Source organism: Lathyrus oleraceus, chromosome 6 (genome assembly GCF_024323335.1).
Source record: "Lathyrus oleraceus cultivar Zhongwan6 chromosome 6, CAAS_Psat_ZW6_1.0, whole genome shotgun sequence".
NCBI classification, from domain to species: Eukaryota; Viridiplantae; Streptophyta; class Magnoliopsida; order Fabales; family Fabaceae; genus Lathyrus; species Lathyrus oleraceus.
This window is the reverse complement of record NC_066584.1, coordinates 115,538,950-115,557,898: the sequence shown is the minus strand read 5'-3', so window position 1 is coordinate 115,557,898 and position 18,949 is coordinate 115,538,950. Positions and strand designations below refer to the sequence as shown.

Below are 18,949 nucleotides of genomic sequence, written 5' to 3'. Positions count from 1 at the left end.
ATATTCACAAAATCAATTAAATCACGAAAAATATTAATAATGATCCAAAAAATAATTTTAATTCAAAATATGAAAGAAGACTTTATTTAATTTTTTTTTGTGAACCTCTCATATTTTTTGGATCAATATTAAAATTAATATGAATTAATGAAAATAAAATGAAAATAAAAAAACAAAAAAAACGTGGACCACTTGATCTCCCTCATTACTTGAGGTGGCAGATCAAGTGGACATGAGCGCGCGCTCCACCATACACCCGATCAACTGTTCCACACGCGTGGTAATTACTTTAGGCGCTTAGGATTAAAACATTTCAAATGAGATAAATGGCTCAGAACCTATTGATGACAATGAAATTCACCGTATTTTCGACTCCGATTTTGCATGCATTTTAGTTGTTTTATTTTTATTTTGTTTTGTTATTACTACGTTTCTCTTTGTTTTCAGGTTTTCAGTCTAATCAGAGCCCCGATCGAGAAAAGGAGTGAAAATGAGCTAAAAAGATTAAAATTCAGCATTTTGCACTTGTGGCTCCCACTGTGGCTGGCGCCATAGGCCCAGCCATGACGTGTCACAACTCAACTTCCCTCAATTGCCATGTTCCCCACTATCTCCATTTGGGTGCCATACTTTGCTCTTATGGCGGGCGCCATGAGGTTGTGGCGGGCGCCACAAGAAGAAAAGTTTTCCCTCCCAATTTCAAACTGAAGGGCATCCTTGTCTTTTCCATTATTTTACTTGCCTATAAATAGAGATTCAAATTCATTTGTTTAATCATCCAAACTTAGAGCAGATCAAAACTTAGAGCAAACTTAGTTTCACTTAGGCATATATTCAGTATTTTAAAGTGGTAATCGCTTCACATCGAGGTGTTGCCACAATTGTGTAATCAAGTTTGTGACCGAGTCTGTAATCGAGTTTGGAGCACTTTGGAAGGAAGTTAATCCTGCCGCCATTTTCATTTCCGCTTCGCATTTGATTCAACCCTCCAATTGGAGCAGGTTTTTATTACTTTGCCTTTATCTATTTATATTCCCGCACTATCTTTACTTTATTTATTTTCCCGCACTATCTTTACTTTATTTATTTCTCGCACTCGCTTTACTTTATTTATTTCTCGCACTGTCTTTACTTTATTTATTTCTCGCACTCGCACTACTTTAATTTACTTTCCGCACTCGCACTACTTTCATTTATTTCTCGCACTCGAACTACTTTTATTTATTTTCCGCACTCGCACTACTTTTATTTACTTTCCGCACTCGCACTACTCTTACTTAAATTAAAATGCACCTTTACTTTACCATGTCTAACTAAATCTATAAAGGTTAGAATGTAAGGATCGTAATTGAACCGATAATCCGTACAATTGTTCGTAGAAACACTTAAGGGCTATTTTGACTTTCAACTTAAGTTTTCCCGCACTTAATTTCCGTTGGGTAAGATCGAAAGCCGCCCAACGTCTTTTTAAACTTAGTTGTTTTTAACTATTTCAAGTACAGCGAAAACGCTTTGTTTAGTTCATTAGGAGTTTTTAACTTAAAAAGAAAAGTGATTTTAAAACTATTTTCGGACGCGTTTATAGGTTTAGAATCTGGTTCGTGAGAACCTCTTTTGGTTAAGAAATCCAGGTTAAAATACTTTTCAACTTAGTCAAGATACTATATTTCTTAAAAATAGGTTTACTACTCTAACGTAATGCGCGCCTTTTTATAAGTGACAATAAGAGGGTTTGATTAGGGAGTACAACTCGGTTCTGAATACGCGAAAGCGATAGTTCTCGTTAAATTGGTTCTTTTCAAAGTAGGAAACACTGCCCATAAGTAGTTCTATTAGCAAGTACTTGGATTATTAATTGATTATGTGAATTAGATTCGAGCCTGTCTTTATTAATCGAATTTAATTTAATACTTTACCTTTCATTGCACACTCTAAAAAACCCCTATTTTGATTACCTTAGATAAACACCATAACAATAGATAACGATAGATTGACACTTGGTCTCTGTGGATTGAACAATCTTTTATATTACTCTGACGCGTTCGTATACTTGCGAAAAACACGCATCAAGTTTTTGGCGCCGTTGCCGGGGATTAATTTCGTCAAATTTCATACGCTGTTGTTATATCGTTTAGACTTAGGTTATTACCTGCCGGTCAATGCGAAGAACTCGCAGCACCAGAAGCTTAGTATACCCTCTGGCGGAACCTGAACGTTACGCTTGCGCACGTTTATTTTTCCATAAAATTAGGAGAGTTATGGCCGAAGATTAAAACCAAAGACCTCTTAAGTATTTCGCCCAACCATTCAACGAAGAACCTAGTTCTAGTATAGTAAACCTAACCGTCCCAGCTAATAATTTCGAACTTAAACCCTCACTGTTGCAACTAGTGCAACAAAGACAATTCGCAGGTCTCGCTACGGATAATCCGAACCAACATTTAAAAATCTTTCTTCAATTAGCAGACACTTTTAAAACCAATGGAGCTATTCCTAAGGCGATTCGTTTAAGATTATTCCCTTTTTCCCTCAGAGATAAAACCCTATCATGGTTAGATTCCCTTCCACCCAATTCCATTACGACTTGGGATAACCTTAGAAGAGTATTCCTTGCTAGATACTTTCCCCCAAGTAAAACCGCCGTTCTTCGAAACCATATAACTAGATTTACCCAGAACCAAGGAGAATCGTTGTTCGAAGCTTGGGAGAGATATAAAGAGTTGTTAAGAGCATGCCAACATCATCGTTTAGAAAATTGGTTAATCATTCAAACCTTCTATAATGGACTTCACTATAACACTAATATGACCATCGATGCTACCGCAGGCGGTGCACTGATGAACAAACCTTATCCTGAAGCTAGCACCCTCATCGAAGATATGGCTCAAAACCATCAATCATGGGGAATCGAACGAGCGACAGTTGAGAAGAAGGAAGCCCAAGGAGGAGTTCATGAACTAAGCTCTATAGACATGATGCAAGCTAAAATGGACGCATTAGCCCTTAAGGTCGAGCATATGTGCATAAACCCGAATACTGCAGCCGCAGTTTCGTCGGATTGTGAGATATGTGGAACCAAAGGACACCAATCTGCAGAATGCAGTCTATTAAACGAAACCCACTCTGAGCAAGTGAACTACACCCAAGGGAACCCATATTCGAATACCTATAACCCTGGATAGAGTAATCACCCGAACTTCTCCTATAAGAACAATAACCCAATCCAAAATAATGCACCTCCGAGACAAACAGGTTACCAAGCCCCAAGACCAAATCAACCTATGCAACCAGTGCCACCAAAGCCGAGCCTTGAGAAAATTATGGAAAATTTTATCACTGCTCAAACCCAACAAAACAAAGAGTTCATGAACCAAAACATTCACGTTAATGAACTGATTACCCGGTTAGGAACCAAGGTTGACCAAATAGTTACTCACACCAAGATGCTTGAAACCCAGATCTCTCAGGTAGCTTTAAACCAAGCCCCCCAGACTACACCTGGAGGACAGTTCCCTGGACAACCTCAACAGAATCCGAAAGGGCAAGCCAATGCCATTACCCTACAAAGTGGGAACGCTTATGATGAGCCACCAAACCCAAGATTGAGTGAACCCAAAACTTCTAAGGAATATACCGAACCCATAGATGAAGTAAAGGAACCAGAGGAATCTGAAAACCAGGAAGGTCAAGAAAAAGGAAAAAAACCTAAAGATAAAACTTATATACCACCCCCGCCATATAAACCACCTATACCATATCCGCAAAGACTCAAACAAACCCAGATCAATAACTAGTATCAGAAATTTATTAAGGTTATAGAAAAACTTCACGTAGAAATCCCTTTCACAGAAGCCATCACCCAAATACCTTCTTATGCAAAGTTTCTCAAAGACATCCTTACCAACAAACGTAGACTTGACGATCCGAAGCCCTTGGAATGTAATTCATTTCCGAGAATAAATTAGCCAAAAAGGATAAAGATCCTGGAAATTTCTCCATTCCTTGTCTTTTGGGTAGTCATGTCATCGAAAAAGCTTTTCTAGACTTAGGAGCTAATGTGAGCTTAATGCCTTTAGCAGTTTGAAAGAGGTTAAACTTAGGAGAATTACAGCCTACTAAGATGTCACTTCAGTTAGCCGATAGATCTGTTAAGTATCCGATAGGCATTTTAGAAGATGCCCCTGTTAGGATAGGTCAGTTATTTATCCCTACTGATTTTGTTGTCATGGACATCAAAGAGGATAATGATATACCAATCCTTCTAGGTAGACCGTTCTTATCAACTGCAGGAGCCATAATAGATGTCAAGAGAGGAAAGTTGACCTTTGAGGTAGGTGACGAGAAAATAGAATTTATACTTTCGAAATTTCTTATGGCACCTGTGATGGGAGACGCATGTTATGCCTTAGATATCATTTATGAATGCGTTAGGGAGTTAGAACAAGAAGAAATCATAAAAACAATTAAGTTACCATCAACTCTCATACTGGAATATGATGACTTTAGGAAACCCTACATCGATGATAACCTTTACGAATGTTTATCCCTTACCCCAGATCCTATGCCATGCCCTAAGAAACCAACCTTAGAACTTAAGGAACTGCCTAAGAACCTGAGATATGAGTTCCTCGATGAAGAGATGAACCGTCCAGTTATAGTCAGTGCTACCTTGAGCCAAGAGGAAACATACCAACTTTTAAACGTTTTACGAAGATATCCCTCAGCCTTATGATATAATATCTCTGACCTGAAAGGTATAAGCCCATCCGTATGCATGCATCGGATTTTGCTCGAAGAAGATTCAAAACCCTCCAGAGAACATCAGAGAAGAATAAACCCTATAATGAGTGATGTTGTTAAAAAGGAAGTTCTTAAGTTACTTGAGGCAGGTATGATATACCAGATCTCGGATAGTAAGTGGATGAGCCCTGTGCATGTAGTACCTAAAAAGGGAGGCATTACAGTCGTGCAAAACGATAAAGGCGAACATGTAGCAAAACGGATAGAAGGAGGATGGCGGATGTGCATAGACTATATGGTTGCAACCGGGAAAGATCATTTCCCTTTACCATTTATAGACTAGATGTTGGAGCGTCTAGCCAGACACTCTTACTTCTGCTATCTAGATGGATACTCTGGATTCTTCCAAATATCTATCCACCCCGAAGATCAAGAAAAAACTACCTTTACATACCCTTATGGAACTTTTGCCTACAGACGAATGCCATTCGACCTCTGTAACGCCCCAGCCACTTTCCAACGCTGCATGATGTCAATCTTTGCAGACTACCTAGATGGTATCATGGAAGTGTTTATGGATGATTTCTCGGTTTACGGATTAGATTTCCATAATTGTCTTGCTAACCTTGAGAAAATCTTGGAGAGATGCGTGGAGGTGAACCTCGTGCTAAATTAGGAAAAGTGTCATTTCGTGGTGACCGAAGGAATTGTTTTAGGACATATAGTTTCTGAAAAAGGTATAGAGGTAGATAGAGCTAAGATTGAAGCTATAGCTGCACCCACAAACGATACTAGGGTGGTGATCAAGTTATTCAAGAACTATATTTTCCCTAGATTTGGAACACCACGTTTAGTCATAAGCTATGGAGGATCACACTTCATATCGAGAATATTTGATAAACTTTTAAGAAAATATGGAGTTAGGCATAGAGTAGCAACACCATACCACCCACAGACTAGTGGCCGAGTAGAAGTATCCAATAGGGAGACAAAAAAAATTCTAGAAAAAATAGTTTCAATATCTAGAAGAGATTGGTCTCAGAAGCTTCAAGAAGCATTATGGGCCTATAGAACCGCTTTCAAAACCCCTATAGGAACTACTCCCTACCAACTAGTTTATGGAAAATCCTGTCACTTACCTTTCGAATTAGAGCATAAGGCCTATTGGGCCATTAAAACTTTGAATTTAGACTACCTGACCACTGGTGAAAAGCGTATCCTTGACATTCACAAACTAGAAGAACTCAGGCAATCTGCCTACGAGAATGCCAAAATATATAAAGAGAGAACAAAAGCCTGGCACGACAAAAGAATAGTTAAGAAAGATTTCAATATAGGCGACCCTGTTCTCTTGTTCAACTCTAGGTTACGACTTTTCCCTGGGAAGCTGCGCTCGAGATGGACTGGCCCTTTCAAAGTATCCAGGATTTTGAGATCCGGAGCCGTAGAAAACAAGAACGAAACCTGTAGTCCATTCATTGTAAATGGACAAAGACTGAAGCTCTATGAAGGAGGAGACATTCCAACAGACTACTCAAGCCACACTCTGATTGATCCACCGATCTCTACTACATGTGTATAAATTCCGATCGTCAAGCTAATGACGTTAAACAAGCGCTACGTGGGAGGCAACCCATGGTTTTCTTACCTTGTTTTACTTTTTTGCATTTATTTATTTTATTTTTAATCATATTTTCACCGAGACTAAATATTTGAAATGTTTGTATTTTCAGGATCCCTTTTCCTAACTTTTACAGGATGCAGGACTTCGACGATATGCACGTAGCCTATAGAGATGATGCCCAGAGAGAGCTCTACATAGCTCTTTATCAGCGCCCTATGGCGCCCACACACTATCCAGATCAACACTGCATGGAAGCTCTAGGCATTGAGCCAAGCATCCGATTTTTGAGCCACCAGCTCCATTGGGACGAGTTCGCTGACGATCTGAGCAACACCTACAGGAACTTGACATTGGAGTTCCTCAGTTCATTCGATTATGACCCTTACTCTGGACCGGATGGGTATGCTGCTTTCAGACTTTTTGGGGATTGAGTACTCCTTCATCCAGAAGGAGTTCGATGACCTATTAGGCTTCCAGACCACCCCTGACGCTATCCCTGAGACACTGATGGGATACTTTCTGGGGAAGGTGTCGCACCTCAAAAAATGATGATAATGCGATCCCTCGCGATAGGACGCCGAAAAATGTTCGAAACAGAGTCGCCACCGAACTTTATTCATTCCAATGACGGAATAGGAAAATATCGAGAAAACCTTTAGAAATAAGAACAATGGTCGTCGCAACCATATTCGGGTCCGGGAGTCGATTACGCAAGGGGAAGGTATTAGCACCCCTTACGTCCGTTGTACTCAACGGGAACCTTTTAGTCTGATTTTGCTATTTTGACTGTTAATTGACTGTTACTTGCTTGCTTCGAGTGATTAGAAATGATGATAGATATGGATGAAGACCTCAGGAGGGGGGAAATGGGAGGTTTTTATTAGTGTGCTCGCGAAGATACAACAATCTCCTGCCTACGTATCCTTATGGTGCAATAAGGAAATCAGAGCATTCGTAGTTCGGGCTACTACGAATATTTAGGTGTGTTTTGTTTTGATGAACGACTGTGTAGGTCGGCGTTCTAACGGCTAAACGCTGGCGTTGTCTACTCTCGGGGGAGGCTCTAGCACTGGTTTGTTGTGCGCATTAGAAAGGATTGACAGTGTTCTTTTGAAAGGGTTTTGGTCACGCGGGGGTGACAGGTTGAATTGATGTGTTTGGGTGTTTTGATTGGTTTCGATCGCTCGGGGGCGAGAAATTAGGTTTGATTTGTTTCTGAAATGTTTTTTAGGAGAACGACGAAAGGTTGAGCAATGTGGTGTTCACCAATTGTCCAATTCTTTCGAGGAGTAATAAGGCGTCCGCCTTTTATTCCTTTTTCATTCAGATTATTTTGAAAGTTTGTTTATGGATGTTGAATATGCACGGTAGTGAGGCGTACGCCCCCTACTTGCTTATTCAAAGGATAATGAGGCGTACGCCACTTATTCCCTTATCCAAGTTTATTTAACGTGTTTTAGTCGGAAGTCGATAATTTGTGCAATATGGCGTTCGCCAATTATTCAAATAATCGAGAGATGGCGAGGCGTACGCCTCTCATCTTTTATCATCCGAAGTTTAAATTGTAAAAGTAATGTTTGGATGTCGTATTTGATTTGTGAAAATAGTTTGAATTTATATTGGTAGGTTTGGATTTATTCGGTTGTGGTTTTGATTTGATGACGAAGATTCGAGCAATATGGCGTACGCCAATTATTCGAATAATCGAAAGATAGTGAGGCGTACGCCTCCTATCCTCTTTTCATCTGAAATATAGAATTAAATGTTTGTAGGATTTGTAATTGATTTGAAATATTATGATTTGAAGTGTTAATCAGGTGACAAGAGCTTGCGCAATATGGCGTACGCCAATTATTCAAGTGCTTGAGAAATAGTGAAGCGTACGCTTCCTATCTCCTTTTCAACCCAAGTTTATGTTTAAAAGAAAAATTCCTTTGGAATTGAATTAGTTTGAAAAGTGGTTTGAATAATTTGAATTTGGAAATTATATTTGATTTTAGAAAAGTGATTTGGAAATTATATTTGGTTTTGAAAAGTGATTTGAAATTGTGAGTTTTAAGATTTGATCGGATGACAAGAACTCGCGCAATATGGCGTACGCCAATTATTCGAGTACTTGAGAAATAATGAAGCGTACGCTTCCTATCTCCTTTTCATCCCAAATTTTATGTTTAATGGAAAATTCTTTTGGAATTGAATTAGTTTGGAAAAATGATTTGAAGTTGTGAATGAAATGAGTTTATTTAGTGTGTTATTTCATCTACTCGATTATCCAATAAACAAGTAGGTTTCATTGTAAGGAAGCCCAAGAGTAAGCTATGTGAGGTTGATGGCGATGCGAAGAGCAATCGACTTACAAGGGTGTTTTAAAATGGGCTCGATATTTAAATCGAGAATTGTATGATGTGATTTTTGAAATTGGCTTTGAATGGATAATGAATTGAAATAAAATTGAAATTGAAAATGATTTATGAAAAGATGATTTGTGAAGTAATTTATTTTGAAATAATGTGAAGTTTGTGATTGGAAGAAGTTAATCAAAGTTCTTTTTAACAAAATTAATTTATTAAAATTTGATTAAATTGATTAATTAAATTAATTGACATTAATTAACAAAGTTATTTAATTGATTCAAATAATTAAGTCACACAATTTATTCCCAATTTTGCTCAGTATATCACAAAGGGTAATGCACATAGATGGTTAGTATTTGACACTAATCAAATATTTGTGGTGACCATACCAGTAATAGGATAGCGCATATGTTAAATAAATCACTACCTTACATTGCTAAACCTTACTTAATAGGCGAACCATACCCTGGAAACAATATAGTGCATGATTTAGCCCCAATGGGCATTAGAATCCAAAACCAAATAACATACAAACAAAGACTTAATAATCGTGGACATGTATTCCAAGGGTGCAGAACACACAAAGTCTTATTAACAACAATAAAACGCAGCTCTTTATTCATAAGTTAATCCTAACAATAGCATGGAAGTAAACGATCCACAGCACCATCAAATTCAAACGATGCCATACCAAACAAACATCAACATTCTGTAATTGTAACTGGAGAAAGACCATTTCAACATCATTAGATTGTGCAAAGTATATAACAAGTGTGATGTTTATATTTTGTTTGTGATACCTGTGCAGGAAATCAAAGGTACAGCAACAACATGTCGTAACCGACTCGGCGTTCCCGTCTTGAAACTCAACCTCGATTTGAACTTAACAGCAACTCGACTTGTTCGCGAGTGTCCAGAGTTTCAATCAAGTTTATGATGCACCCTTGAAACAACGTCGTCGGCAGCCGTGACGATCTTGCTACTCAATGGATGATGGATTCAACATCCTAACAAACAGAAACACCTGCATCAACAGCATCTACAAACAGAATCAGATGAACTTTAGAAACGTTAAATCAAGCAAACGTCAACTAGTGATTTCGAGCGAGAGTAGCTGGGGTTAGTGGTTTTGAGAAAGTGGCGGTGCGGTTACGAATGTCGTTGTTGGGGTTTCGAAGGCCGATGGGTTTTGTGAAGGTTGGTTTTAGGGGATTTGGGTTATGGTGGTTTTAACGGGGTTTGACGGAGGTTGAAGAGTTTGATGGTGATGATGTGTTTATGGGTAGTTCGCGGAGTGGCAAGGGTTTTGTCGGTTCGAAGATGATTGTGACGGCGGCGGTAGAAACGCGGAGGAGAGCGGTTTTGGGTTTTTGATGGTGGTTTGAACCAGGTGGAGGCGGACGAGGAAAATGAAGGTTAAGCGGCGGTGGCGGCTTCACGGAAGATGAAGGGCGATTGAAGCGATTTGGTGGCCGGTGATGGAAGGATTTATGGATTGTTGAAGGTGATGGAGTGTGAGGCGGTTGAAGCGGAAGCGAGGGTTTTCGGTGTGAGCGGAGGTTGTGGTTTTGGATGGAGCTTCCGGTGAGTGAAATGGCGGCGGATAGGGTTTTCGAGAGTGAGAGCGCAAGAGGGTTTTTCGTGTGAGCTGAGGGTGAAGTCTATTTGCGAGTCGTGTGAGGGAATGTTGAGAGTGAGGTGAGCGAGGTATTTTTGCAGAGTAAATAGTGAGTAGTGTGGTCTGTGTACTGAGAGAGAAAAGAGAGTGAGTGAGTAATAACGTGAGTGGGAGTGGAGGTTGAGTGGGTGAGGTAGCCAATGAGAGGATGACATATGGCAGACCGTTGGGAGTGGATTGTGAGTGGAGTGAATGTCTGCAGAGAGTGAGAGAAAAACGGATGGGGCGGAAGAGATAAGGACACACTTTCTTTTATCCTTTTCTTTTTTTTTGTTTTTTTCTCTTTTTAGAATCCAATGTAAGAATATATATATATATATAATTATTATAAAAAAACCTAAAAAGGCTAATTAAATTTAAAAAAAACTAATTAATATTAAAAAATCTAACTAATAAGAAACCAACTAATATTTAATTAAATAACTAATATTTTTTAAAAAAAAAACTAATTAATATAAAAAAAAACTATTCTAATTTCTTTAATTAAATATCAACAAAATATTTGACCAATTATAAAAATAAAGAAAAAAAAACCGAGTACAAATTTGATTCGGAAAGATTAAATCAATCACACTAAAATTGTCAGCACAAAACACATTATTTAAAAAATACACTGCTTCCTCAAATTCTGACAATTCAACCGATTTTTGGTATTCTCAAATAAATTCCTTCTGACTGACATTTTAGGTATTTATTCATGATGCAAATGTATGTCATGCTATGCGTATGATGCAAAAATGAAACTGAAATTAATTTAAAAAAAAAAAAAAAATTAAAATAAGCCCGGACAAAATTGGGGTACGACAGCTGCCCCTATTTAATTATCTTGAATTAGAAGGTAAGAATGACAATGGTCATCATACATTCGTGGTGGAAGGTAATTAAATACGAAAGGATCCAAATTTTGTCCTTTGAAATGCAATGGAGAGATGCAGATGAAAATGCAATGGGCACCAAGGTAATAGGGGTAGAATGCCAAATCAATGTCAACCCTCGAGTCGACATTCAAGTCTTGCAAAGGTCTTCATGATGTGAGACAGAAACTGATCATGTTTTCTGGCACCAAAAGGATGACAGTAAAGCTTGCTATCACCAAAAGGATGATATTGGTTCACCATGATTGTCAGGATTGTCATCACCAAAAGGATGATGGACAAACTGAGCTTCAAACGTAGTCATCACCAAAAGGATGATGGTTACAGTGATAAAGTTTCCATTAACAGAGAGTATAATATCAAGGCTATCACCAAAAGGATGATAGTTGACTCATCAACTTCAGAGATCACCGTTACCAAAAGGATAAAGGTAAGATCCAACAACAAAACTTGTTAACACCAAAAGGATGATAATAAGTCGAAACCCAATGATCACCATCACTAAAAGGATGAAGGTATAGTCACACAACAAACTTGTTATCACCAAAAGGATGATAAAGTCAAAACAATCACCATCACCAAAAGGATGAAGGTTTAATCAAAAACAAAACTTGTTACCACAAAAAGGATGATAATAAGTCACACAACTCAAAGGATCCCTATCACCAAAAGGATGATAGTAAGATCAAAACAAAACCTTGTCACCACCAAAAGGATGATAATAAGTCAACAATCACCATCACCAAAAGGATGAAGGTATAATTAAAACACACAACTTGTTATCGCCAAAAGGACGATAATAAGCACACAACGCAGTTGATCACCATCACCAAAAGGATGAAGGTAAGATCAAGACACAGACTTGTTATCACCAAAAGGATGACAATAAGTCAACAATCACCATCACCAAAAGGATGAAGGTATTGTCAAACGACCAAACTTGTTACCACCAAAAGGATGATAATAAGCACACACGCAATTGATCACCATCACCAAAAGGATGAAGGTAGGATCAAGACACAGACTTGTTATCACCAAAAGGATGACAATAAGTCAACAATCACCATCACCAAAAGGATGAAGGCATTGTCAAACGACACAACTTGTTACCACCAAAAGGATGATAATAAGCACACACGCAATTGATCACCATCACCAAAAGGATGAGGGTAGGATCAAGACACAAACTTGTTATCACCAAAAGGATGATAAGAAGTCAACAATCACCATCACCAAAAGGATGAAGGTATTGTCAAACGACAAAACTTGTTACCATCAAAAGGATGATAATAAGCATACACGCAAATGATCACCATCAAAAGGATGATAATAAGTCAACAATCACCATCACCAAAAGGATGAAGGTATAATTAAAAGACACAACTTGTTATCGCCAAAAGGACGATAATAAGCACACAACGCAGTTGATCACCATCACCAAAAGGATGAAGGTAAGATCAAGACACAGACTTGTTATCACCAAAAGGATGACAATAAGTCAACAATCACCATCACCAAAAGGATGAAGGTATTGTCAAACGACCAAACTTGTTACCACCAAAAGGATGATAATAAGCACACACGCAATTGATCACCATCACCAAAAGGATGAAGGTAGGATCAAGACACAGACTTGTTATCACCAAAAGGATGACAATAAGTCAACAATCACCATCACCAAAAGGATGAAGGCATTGTCAAACGACACAACTTGTTACCACCAAAAGGATGATAATAAGCACACACGCAATTGATCACCATCACCAAAAGGATGAGGGTAGGATCAAGACACAAACTTGTTATCACCAAAAGGATGATAAGAAGTCAACAATCACCATCACCAAAAGGATGAAGGTATTGTCAAACGACAAAACTTGTTACCACCAAAAGGATGATAATAAGCATACACGCAAATGATCACCATCACCAAAAGGATGAAGGTAGGATCAAGACCCAAACTTGTTATCACCAAAAGGATGATAATAAGTCGACAGTCACCATCACCAAAAGGATGAAGGCACTATAACACAACAGGACTCGTTATCACCAAAAGGATGATAATGAATCAACAATCACCATCACCAAAAGGATGAAGGTGAGATCATAACTTCGAAACTTGTTACCACCAAAAGGATGATAATAAGTTATAAAACTTCAAATATTGCTGACACCAAAAGGATGACAGTGGGGTTGGACTTTTCAAATGTCACCATCACCAAAAGGATGATAGCTTAAATCAAACTCCATAATCTCTATCACCAAAAGGATGATATTTAGATTGAACTGGACGTCATCACCAAAAGGATGATGATTGAACCAGAATGACAAGGATTGCTTATCACCACAAGGATCGGCGACACCAAAAGGATGACGGTAAGTTGTAATAATTGCAGGGGTCGACATTCACCAAAAGGATGAAGGTTGGACCAAAACTTCAAGGATCTTCGACACCAAAAGGATGACAGTAAGATCACAAATGTCAAGGATTTACCATTACCAAAAGGATAACGGTGATCGTAAACAGGGTGATGATTAATATTATTCCTCAATGGACTTTCACCAAAAGGATGATAGTGGGAAAAATATTGGACAAGTAAGACTTATTGTCAAAGCTCAGTAAACCTGATTTGTTGGGTAATGTTGGAACATTAATGGGTAAGATTTGCTCGTGGTATTGACAACAAAAGGTTGGAGAACCATGTTCTCTGGGGAGATGTAGTTTCCATCAACAAAAGGTTATGGGAAACGACTCATTGAGGGACGCTCAACGTGAAACAAGGTAAGTGTTTGGAGAAACATTTCTTGGCTTAGCTGAGGATAATATCTTATCAACAAAAGGTTGAAAGATGTAACTCAATGGGGAACGCCCAACAATACGAGGTAGGGACTCACTCAGAGGAAGTGACAATGACTCAACTGAGGGTTGGCCTGGACGCCTACGACTAAACCTTGGATTTTGATTTGTGTTATGTACATGAATGATATGTATGCGTTATGTATGAGGTGATGCATGTGATGTATGTTTTAATGCAAAGACTGATTGGCTTGTTTGGGATTGGCCCCCCTTTTCAAAGGCAATGTATTTTTGGAAACCAATGTCGGTTGTTTTTGTTTTTGTATGGGTGCCAGCAAGGTGGACTTTGGCTTTTCTGGTGATTGTCAATGTGGATTGGATTGTTGGTTGGTGGAAGGATCTGACTTCCCGACACTCGGTAGTTGACGATGTGATGAACACACAATGGATGTGGATACGCTTGGTGCCCCAAGTTTGATCTCTTGCTGATATGTTGTGTATTTGTCTTCGAGAAGATCTCAGCTTCTTCTTTGGAAATATTTGGCCAGCCTGTAACTGAGCATAGCGACGTGATCAACGCATGTTGGTTATGCCTTTGATGTGCCCCAAGGATTCTTGTCAAGATATGATGTTGCTCTGGTATGAACTTTCGACGTTTTGGTTGTGAATTCAAGCAGTTACCAGTGTCCGACGCAATCTGCTTGACTGGCTTGAAGATATGGGGGGAACTTGCCCTTTGCAACTTGTCTTGCCCCTGACTGTAGGGTGTTCAAAGGAATTCTCCTTGAAAGGAAACCTTGGGAGTGGTTATCCGATGACGTGGTCTGAGTTTGTTTCTCCCAGCTCTTGAATGTTACAATGGTTTGCCCCTGATTAGCCTTTGAGGGACTTGCTTCAAACGGGTTGAGTATTGAAGTGTTTTTCCTCCCTGATCAACCGATGCTTGGAGATTTGTCTTATACTGACTACTTCTTATGTCAACATGCTCAAAAGATGCCATGCCCCTGATTCATAGGATGGTCTTGATTCGTGTCAGCACCAACGATCAAGTGCCCCTTGAATTGCCCCTTGTTGGAATTTCTTCGATGTCAAGTACCGATTGACAATTAAGAATTGTTATCCAAGAAATGGTGATGTTAATGCAACAGTTATGCAAGTTTTGAAAAACAATCATTCATTTGGAGTGTTGTGGTAGTGTGTGGCGAGTGGACCATGAGTCCAAACGCAGTGTTGATTTAACTAGCGTGTGAGTGATATAGTGAGAAAAGAAGATTAGCAAATATCTAGGAGTCAGTTTACTCAACCTTGCTATAGTATGCTTTCAGAACAAACCTTGCTTCAATTAGGTCTTTTGAAGGTTGTAACGTGGCTTGGTTCATGTTTATTGAAACAAAAGGATATAAGGCTCAAAGTTTATTTTAACCCACCCCTTCTTCATGATGATCTCCAATCCTACGTTCAGTTAATTCACATACATTCGTCTTTTGCATGTGTAAGGATAAAGATGATGATTCAAGGTCTCTTGGAATGGCAGCCACCTTATTTCGTTTTTTGGATGTCGGTGACCCTTTGATTTTGGTATGGTGGTCACTGAATCTTGTTTTTGTTTTGTTGAGGACTTTCGTTGTCTCTCTTGATTTTTGTTTTGATCCCTAACTTTTGCATGGACCGCTTGTTGAAGCTTTAATCCATCGGGATTGCCCCAGTTTTTTGCCTAAGTCTCCTTTTAGGATGTTGGACTTAGCGGGCTTTTTCTTTGATTTTTTTGAATTGTGACTGCCAAGTCATTGGTCATTGAAGAACAACCGACATAGATTTTGGATTTGTATGGTTCCTTCGACACTTCAGGATGTGTGCGAAGAATGTCATATGGTCGATCCTCGCATGGGATATTTCATCTTGTAATTTGAACGTGTAGTCAAATCAACTGAATACTACCCTGCCCCAGGTTAAGCGTAAGGGTTTGTAGATCCGAAAGAAACTCCTACTTCTAGGCTCGAAGTGGTTGACTAGGGATTAACTCCTTATCTCTCCAGTGTTTGGGGATTTGAAACAATGCCTGTACATCATTAGCAGGATTTTATCCGAAAGCATACGATCAACAATTATGAGTATTGTGTTTTCGTCATCCTCCTTTCAACATTTACTAACAATAGTGCGATGAAGAAAGTGAGGTGAAAAAGTATGTGTTTGTGATTTGCAGATGTAATAGATGAGTGAATATGAAAGATTGATTCAAAGCATGCACAATCATCCCATTAACAAGACCAAATACAAATAACAATGTTTAAAGCATACAGTACTTAAACAAACAAGATCAAATTACAAGAATGCAAAAAATGGTAAAATTGGCATAATGATTGCCTTCATTCAAAGCAACAGACTTCATCTCTTAATTCTTCGTCAGAATTTGATCTGCTTGCTCAGGCTGGTGAGAGGCTTTATCTTCGAGCTTCACTCGACTCTGCATGCGCTGGCATGCGGTTTGTTGCAACGTTTGGCCTCACTGGCGTGAATGTAAGTGCTTTACTGTCAACCAAATCTTGAACCTTGTGCTTGAAAGCCTTACAGTTCTCTATAGTGTGCCCTGGGGCACCCATGTGATACTCACAGTGAGCATTGGCATCGTAACCTGGAGGGTAAGGCGGAGTTGTAGGTGTTATCTCTTTCAGAACAACTGATCCATCCTTTAGCAGGTAGGGGAGGATCTTGCTATATGATACTGGCAAAGGATCGAAATGTCTTTCTGGCCTCCTTGCCCTCTGCTGATTGGGTTGACGTTGTTGTGGAGCACGTTGCTGTTGATTTTGATGAGGCTGTTGGTAAGTCGGCTGTTGATAAGGCTGTTGATACTGTTGCTGATATGGTGGCTGATACGGTGTTGGGATGACCGCGGCAGTCTGGTGATAAGGTACAGGAACATTTGGATGTGCCCTATATCCTCCTCCTCCCATTATGGCATTAGTTTGACCTTCTGGCTTCTTTGGGAGATTAGGATAAGGTTTCTTCATCCCACTTGAAGCATTAGCAGCACAAGGTAGTTTTCCCTTCTTGATTTGGCTTTCAATTCGTTCTCCCACGGAGACAACCTCAGCAAAAGTTGGGAAGCTGGATCCTACCATTTTCTCCAGGTACTGGGTGTGCAGGGTTCCCATAAACATGTCAATTAGCTCTTTGTCAAGGAGAGGAGGTTGGACACGAGCTGCCAGCTCTCTCCACCGCTGAGCGTATTCCTTGAATGACTCATTGTTGCGTTGAGTCATGTCTTGCAGTTGGGTGCGGTTGGGTGCTAGATCAGTGTTGTACTGATAATGCCTAAGGAAGGCTTCAGCGAGGTCTCTCCATGATTGGACCTGACCTCTCTCTAGTTGCATGTACCACTCCAAGGATGCCCTACTGAGGCTATCTTGGAAGTAATGAATCAGGAGTTGATCATTACTGATGTGGGCAGCCATCTTACGACAGTAGGCTCTAAGGTGTGTTCTTGGGCAGCTAATCCCTTTGTACTTGTCAAAGTCCGGGACTTTGAACTTTTGGGGAATCACGAGGCCTGGCACCAGGCACATATCAACGGCGTCCAAACCGGGAGTAGTGTGAACCTCCAAGGACTTAAACTTTTCTTCTAGAGCCTGAAGTCTCTCAACAGCTGGGTCTGGGAGACCTCCAACAGCAGGTTTGACGGGCGGTGGCATGAAGAAAGCGTCATAAGGATCTTCATCACCCATTATGGATCCATGGCGAGCAGATGTAGCAGAATGCTCATGAGGGTTTGCATTGACCATTGGGATCGGAATAGGGATCGGTCCTCCTCCAGGCTGGGCAGGATTACCACCAAGGTCAGTTACTTCAGGGATGCTAAGCGATGGTGATCCAAACTGAGCAGCAACTCTTCTGGCTTCAGCGTTAGTCTCAACATCTTTTTCCTTCTGGGCTAGGAGCAACATGGTCTCTAGTAAGCGATCCATCTTTGCCTGCATGGAGTCGATGTCGGTCCTCATCGAAACTTGGTTTGCTTCCAATTGTTCAAGTGTCATCTTGTAGTTGCGGCGTGTCTCGTACCGGTGTCGAGTAGTCAGCGTTACTGGACAAAGGGTAGAATATGGTGTAAGCTTTTGTTTCTGGAAGATGAAATGCAATGCATGTTTATGATATGCAAATGCATGAAATTTTGCCATGTTTTTCGCAGAGGAATACAGACTCAAAATCATTCACATGTCGAGTACATCAGGATAACAGGAAGAAGTAAAGGTTTCTCTGATCACAAGAAATTCCCAAAGGTAGGTTCTAAAGTTATGTTTTCAAGGAAGAAACTTAGACTCACGGATCAAGTTCAAAACTTCCTCGCAATGGTGGGCTAGCCACATCGTGATGGGAGTTCTGAAATGATCTAATCTAAGTGGGATTCTCGTATTGTACGAACAGGGTGTAGACCCTTCGGTTCAATACTACATAATCGCCAATTATGAAAACAAAACTTGGGTTTAAGGCGAGGTCCCTAGAGTCACGGATCGTATTTAGAACCTCCCCGCAATAATGGGCTAGCCATATTGTGATGGAAACTCTAAACAGATCTACTCTAGGTGGAGTCTTCGTATTGTCCCAATGAGGTGTACACCCCCCGGTTCAATACTACACGACTCCGGGTTCTAAGTTTTTTCTCGAAGCTCGGGTATGGAGCTTATCTCACAGCATACACCAAGTCCCATATTAAAGTATCAAGGCAAATTATATACAACACAATCAATCAGAATAAAATACAGAGAGATAAACATGGAAAGAAAGAAAATCTTCCAACAATCATAGCAAAATCAGACTAAGTTAGGCTAGACTCTCTCTTGCTTGGAGCAGGGTCCCCAGCAGAGTCGCCAGTCTGTCGCACCTCAA

The 18,949-nt window shown here is 39.7% G+C and overlaps 1 non-coding gene across 1 annotated transcript; it reads right to left on the bottom strand.

Annotated features, from left to right (window-relative positions):
* Positions 1-2,642: 2,642 nt before the first annotated feature.
* LOC127098963 (small nucleolar RNA R71) lies at positions 2,643-2,749 on the bottom strand. Its single transcript, XR_007793643.1, has one exon. It is a non-coding gene; the product is annotated as a small nucleolar RNA R71 (small nucleolar RNA).
* Positions 2,750-18,949: the final 16,200 nt, after the last annotated feature.